This window comes from Cryptomeria japonica, chromosome 1, assembly GCF_030272615.1.
Source record: "Cryptomeria japonica chromosome 1, Sugi_1.0, whole genome shotgun sequence".
NCBI lineage: Eukaryota > Viridiplantae > Streptophyta > Pinopsida > Cupressales > Cupressaceae > Cryptomeria > Cryptomeria japonica.
In genome coordinates this window covers 318,853,029-318,859,827 of record NC_081405.1, presented here as the reverse complement: position 1 = coordinate 318,859,827, position 6,799 = coordinate 318,853,029, and positions in this window count along the sequence as shown.

The window sequence follows — 6,799 nt, the reverse complement described above, 5'->3', positions numbered from 1 at the left end:
AGATTGGGACATAGGGTGAATCAGACCGCTACCCTGTGGTGCTTTTTCAAAATCTTCCAAAGCAAAATGAAGGATAGAGAAAGGATTCACAAAAATATTGTTGAGAAATATGAGAACACTATCTACTTTATGGTGGACAAAGACAAATGTCACATGGAAGTTGTGGAGCCAAGGACAAACTAGATCTTACCAATGGGTTATCAGATGGATAGCCAGAACCTTGAAGTTTATGTTCAACACCTTCTCAGAAAACCGATGGACCCTAAAGAATCCAAGTTTGGCACCTTCAAGGAGAAAGATATGGAGTTGCACAAGAAGTTCACTGAGCTTGCAAGAAAGAGAAAAGTATCTAAAATGGTTGAAGAAGTGGTTGTACAAATGGGATTCACCAAATGTTGGAAATATGCCTCAATTTCTCCTAACCAGTGTTTGAGTTGATCGGGGCAACTTACCCCAATGGAACAGCTTGTGGGAAGGTATCGAGTTGTGCTTGCCCGATGGACTCTTCCTATCGAATTAACCCTGGCCGATGAACTCAACTTCTTGAAATGGTTGTCATTCACTACACCAAAGTCCTGATGTGTTAGCTGTCTTCCGGTTGGAATGCTTCCCATATCAGAATAGTTGTTTATAAGTCATCCCGATGACTCAACGAAGTTGACTTCGGTCATCAGGTTAACTTCATCTATCGGGAGGACTGGATGGGAGTTATGTCAATAACTGATGGATTCACCTTGGGTCATCAGAGTGCTATCGGCTATCGAAGAAGTCATGTTAAAGTCTGGTTGATGCCTGATGGTTCCAGTCTCAAGCAGCTGATATACCATCAGATATCAGGACTGAAGTTTTATGGTCGGTCAGATGCCCAATGGATCTGCCTTCGGTGTCATCAGGGATCAAGAGTTCGAGTTTCTTCTTGTGTCGCTGCCCGATGGTTCCATCTTAGATCATCAGTGTATCTCTGCTTATTGGAGTAGCAGTTTTGATGTTATGCCAAAACCCGATGAGGTCACCTTCAGTGATCGAGGATCGGGGAGACAACATGAAGGTTTTGTCGATGTCCTGATGGGGTCATCTCTAGGTTATCGTTAGATCGGATTAACTCATTTGGAGTCTTTTCGATGGTTGATGGGGAAATATCTGACCATGGATGGTCGCCCAGACCGAAGTCCAAAAGACAAATAGGCAGACACTCAGAATGTTTCTATCGGGGTACTTGAATATGAACTGACCTGACTTCCCGATGAATGTGGGATAATTGGTTTCCATGATTTCATGAACCGACTGGCAGTCGCTCTATGGTTACACTCTGAAGTTATTATTCTAACTGACAAGAATGTAATGATCTAATTTGATAGATGGCATGTTTGCAGTCAGAGGATCAAAGTGATCATTGTTGTATTTTGTTGGGAGTTATTGTATAATTTAGAGTATGGTCAAGTAGAGCATAACTTCAACGGCGGTTGAGCAGAGCGGAGTGAACTGATAGGTCTGTGTTGATCAGAGCAGAATGGAGTGACTACGAAGGGATGCAGAGAGGCTACATTGTTGTAGTCTTGAATGTTATGCATCATTTTATAGCAGAGTTCCGAACTATGTAGACTAGCAATGAATACCTTCTCTATTAAGACTGTATCTTTATTGTAATCTTTTTACTGTAAATAAAGTAGTCTTTTAGTTGGGTAGTGGTTTTTTTCCCGTAAGGGTTTTCCCACATAAATCTTGGTGTTATTTCTCTATGTGTTTGGATATCTGAATCATTTGTCAGTGTCATCTTAATGTGTTTCAAAAGAATTTTAAAAGGCATTCTTGCTTGATTCCCTTTTGAATTGATGATAGGAGAGCGTTTTTCGCACGTTGCTTTCCTTACAAGTGGTATCAAAGCCATTTAGTTGTGTTATCCTTGTTGGGTAGGGTTGTTTTGTGTCAATTCTATTTTCAGTGGGAGTTTGGCAGAGTATCTGGTTTGCAAATTAAGATGGCACACACTTCTGGATGAGTGGACATTGAGAAGTTCAATGGTTCAATCTTTGAGTTGTGGAAATTCAAGATGGAAGATTTGCTAGTTGATCAAGATTTGTGGGTTGCTATGTCTAGACAAAAACCTTCAAGCATGAAGAAATAAGATTGGGATCTTGCAAATAGAAAATCCAGAGGATTGATCAGACTCTGTTTGGCAGACTCTATTCTATTAAATGTTCATGAGGAAAAGACTACACATTTTCTATGGAAGAAACTTGGAGATATTTATCAGGGGAAATCTCTGGTAAACAAGTTGTTCCTAAGGAAGAAGTTGTATTCCTTGAATATGGATGAGGGTACATCTGTTGCAGATCATCTGAATGTTTTCAACATGATGGTTTCTCAGCTAACTTCCATGGGAGTCAAGATTGATGATGAGGATCAATGTATGCTTATGTTATGTTCTTTGTCTGACACATGGGATCACCTAGTAATGGCCATTGGGAGTACAACAACCACTTTGAAGATGGAAGAAGTGGTTACTTCATTGCTATCAGAAGAAACTCGAAGGAAATCTTCTAAGATGGTCAAGGAGGCCCTTGTTGTTTGTGGGAAGACAAAGGACATGAAGTCTAAATCCAAGACAGAGGAAATATCTACTCCTGGAAAGAAGTCAAAAGTGAAGTGCTAGAACTGTAGGCAGGTTGGTCACGTTCAGAAGGATTTCAAAGTGAAGAAGAAGAAGAAGAAGAAGAAAGAAAACAAGAGTTCTTCAGATTTTGGGTCCTCATAGAATGAGGATGGAGATGCCTTCTGAGTTGCTTTGGCAAGTCAGACATCTGTTGGTGTCTAGTTCAATCACGATGCCATGTGAGACTAGGTACCATGGGTCTTTGGCAGTGATGCAGATTCATCATTTGATGGTGAATGTTCTTCATGTGACTGAAGATGCTGACATCTTGAGGATCCATTAAGGGGTCCTTGGTAGAAATGTTGTTTATGTCATATTTTGACATGTTTTCCTTAGTTAGGATGTGTTATATTATGTCTAGGTACACTCTTGAGATACATTTAGAGTTTTGACATAATATGGTTATGTTCATATAGAGCATGTAATCTCTTTGGAAGAGATGTTTTAGATCATGTATGTCATGTCTTTAGTTCTTGTTTCTGCAGTTGGAATTTTGACAATGATCTTCGTTATGTATTTAATGTTTTGAGTACCCTAATCTTTTGTTTGATACTTCATGATAATGTGCTCATCCATTTGAAGTTTTGGCATGGGTTGATCAGCTACAGGTGCTCTTGGAAACATGGAAACGTAGATGGTGCTGAGTTGGACTGAGTAATAGGTTCAACTAAAAGGCATTCATCTATGAGAACACAGTTAGCATTTAGAGGTGAAGAAAGGGTATGATACAAGGTGTTGTGAAGACTTGCTTGCAAGTTCTTTGTTTATAGTTAGTGTTGTGAATTCTTTTGGTACAAAGGTTTTATTTACTTCTATATTATATTGAAAAAAGGATCTTTTTACATTATGATATTACCTATGAAGTGGGAGCTTCTTGGTGTGTATGTGACTGTCATTGCACTTGAAGTTTGAGACTATGACTAACATGTTGTATATGTTGATGATTTGAAATTCATCTTGTTATAATAGGAAGGTATGTATAGTTGGATGTACTAGCACTTGATGTGGGTGCTATTCTAGCTATGTTTGTAACAAATGTTGATTCATTTGAGTAGCCTTGGGAATGAAAGGTTTGTGTTCTAGGAGTTAGAGTTATTTTTTTCTCAGTAGATAGATTCTATGTGTGTCTAGTGGCAGTGGCATGATAGAAGGTGTGAGTATCCATGAATGGGATGAGACTTCTTTGCATGTGTCTCAGTGGTGCACATGTTAATTTCTTTTTCCTAATGTTTTCTGATCAAGTGGTATATCAGCATTGATGGGCTTTAGAGTCCATGGTTCTTAGTGAAATCTGTAAGTGTTTGGCATGGTAGACAGGTCCAATGAATTCCTCAGCAAGTGGGAGATTGTTGTAAATATGCCTTGATTTCTCTTGACTAGTGTTCAAGTTGATCGGAGCAACTTACCCTGATAGAACAGCTTGCGGGAGGGTATCAGGTTGTGCTTGCCTAATAGACTCTTCCTATCAAAGTAGCCCTTGCCGATGAACTCAACTTCTCGAAATGGTTGTCATTCGCTACACCAAAGTTCCGATGTGTTAGCTGTCTTCCGGTTTGAATGCTTCACATATCAAAATAGTTGTTTATAAGTCATCCTAATGACCCGACGAAGTCGACTTCAGTCACTGGGGTAAATTTGGCTATCGGGAAGACTGGATGGGAGTTGTGCCGATAACCAATGGTTCCACCTTGGGTCATCGGAATGCTATCAGCTATCAGAGAAGTCATGTTGAAGTCTAGTCGATGCCCAATGGTTCTGGTCTCAAGTGGTTGATATGCCATCAGATATCAGGAGTGAAGTTTTATGGTCATGTTGATGCCCGATGGATTTGCCTTCGGTGTCATTAGGGATTGGGAGTTTGATTTTTTTCTTGTATCGATGCCCGATGGTTCCATCTTGGATCATTAGTGTATCTCTGCTTATCAAAGTAATAGTTTTGATGTTATGCTGAAACCCAATGAGGCTGCCTTCACCGATCGGGGATCGGGGAGACAGCAAGAAGGTTTTGCCGATGTCCCAATGGGGTCATCTTTGGGTCATCGGGAGATTGTAATAACTCGTTTGGATTCATTCTGATGGCCGATGGGGAAATATCCAACTGCAGATGGTTACCCGAACCGAAGTCCAAAAGACAATTAGGTGGACACTCAGAATGTTTCTATCAGGGTACTTGAATATGAACCGACCCGACTTCCAGATGAATGTGGGATAATTGGTTTCCATGAGTTCATGAACTGACTGGCAGTCACTCAATGGTTACACTCTGAAGTTGCTATTCTAATTGACAAGAATGTAATGATCTGATTCGATAGATGGCATGTTTGCAATTAGAGGATCAGAGTGATCATTGTTGTATTTTGTGGGGAGTTATTGTATAATTCAGAGTGTGGTCAAGTAGAGTATAAGTTGAACGATGGTTGAGTAGAGCAGAGTGAAGTGATAGGTTTGTCCTAATCAGAGTAGAACGAAGTGACTACGAAGGGATGCAGAGAGGCTACATTGTTGTAGTCTTGCATGTTTGTAGTCTTGAATGTTCTGCATGATGTTATAGAAGAGTTTCGAACTGTGTAGACTGAGAATGAATACCTTCTCTATTAAGACTATATCTTTATTGTAATCTTTTTACTATAAATAAAGTAGTCTTTCAGTTGGGTGGTGGGTTTTTTCCCATAAGGGTTTTCCCACGTAAATCTTGGTATTATTTCTCTATGTGTTTGGATATTTGAATCATCTGTCTATGTCATCTTAATGTGTTGCAAAAGAATTTTAAAAGGCATTCTTGCTTGATCTCCTATTGAATTGACGATAGGAGAGCATTTTTTGCACGTTGCTTTCCTTACACCAAAGACATAGTGAAGCAAGCAAGGGATAAGCATGCCTAGATGGAAGCTAAGGAGGAATCCAAGAAGCCTAAGGTTGAACCAGTTCCCTCCAAAGCAAAACCAAAGGAGACCAAGTTTTCCCGTACTCTGGTAATACATTCAACATGACATAGCTCATCCAGAAAGGGATTTTTCAAGGAAAAGGAGAAACCCAAGAGAGCCTATGTTATTGTATCTCTGGTGGCATCTGAGACTGAATCACATGAAAAAGTAGAAAAGGCTAGGAAGAAAGGAGAATTTGTAAGGATGGTGAGTAAACCATAGTCCGATGGAGCCCCATAGAGCAAGAAAGCTAAATTTGAACATACCCTTACCAGAAGACCTAAGAGGGGAAGGAAGCTTAGAACACAACTTGATGGTGATCTTGAAACCGAAAATTTGCAAGGTAAATATGCATTTGTTCCTACAATGACAACAAGTCAATTGATTGATAAGATAATTGTTGATAAAAATTTGAAGAATATTGAAGCATATTATGAAAATCTAGATGAGGGAGATCAAAGAAAAGTTGAGGAAGTTGTTGTTTTGTACTTACACAACTTTAGTAAAACTTTAATTGAACTAGAGTGTAGCATTCCTAAGAATTTGTATAATATTATTGATGTGAGGAGGTTGATAGCTAGTAAAATAGATAAAGAAATGAAAGAGAGAATTGATCAATGTTTGCACCTATATCTCCAAAGATGAAGCCAAAAGGATCATTGAGGAAGCAAATAAGAAGGAATTTAGAAGTAGGAATAGGGTGAACAGATTAATGATTGGTAGGGTTGAATAAATTAGAAAAGAAACTAAAGAAATTTGGAGAAGGATCATAAAGAACAACCCTTTATATAGTGATGCAGTTCAAACTTCCCATCTAGAAGTAAAGGAAGGTGACTACAGTGATTAGGAGGATGAAACTCAGACACAGGGACATCCTAAAGATCAAGGCCATGTAACCCTTGATGCTCAGATCAGTGTGAATCCTCTAGTGATAGAAAATATTGAAGAAGTCCCTAAGATTCCAAAGGATGACACTATACCAAGTGGTAACACCAGTGCATAGGATACAGGGAATGATGTTGATGAAAAGGAACCTGAGAAGATAGTGGTACAAGTTGCTGATGTAGATAAAGGGAATAGAGTTGTTGATGTTCTGACAATTAACACTCCTCTAGTCAAAGGGGCAAGGACCCTACCTCAAATCTCAATCAATCTTGGTGGCCCCCTTGATATTGGGAAAATGTCACCAGCTGATAAGCTGATGCTTGCAGTAGCAAGACAA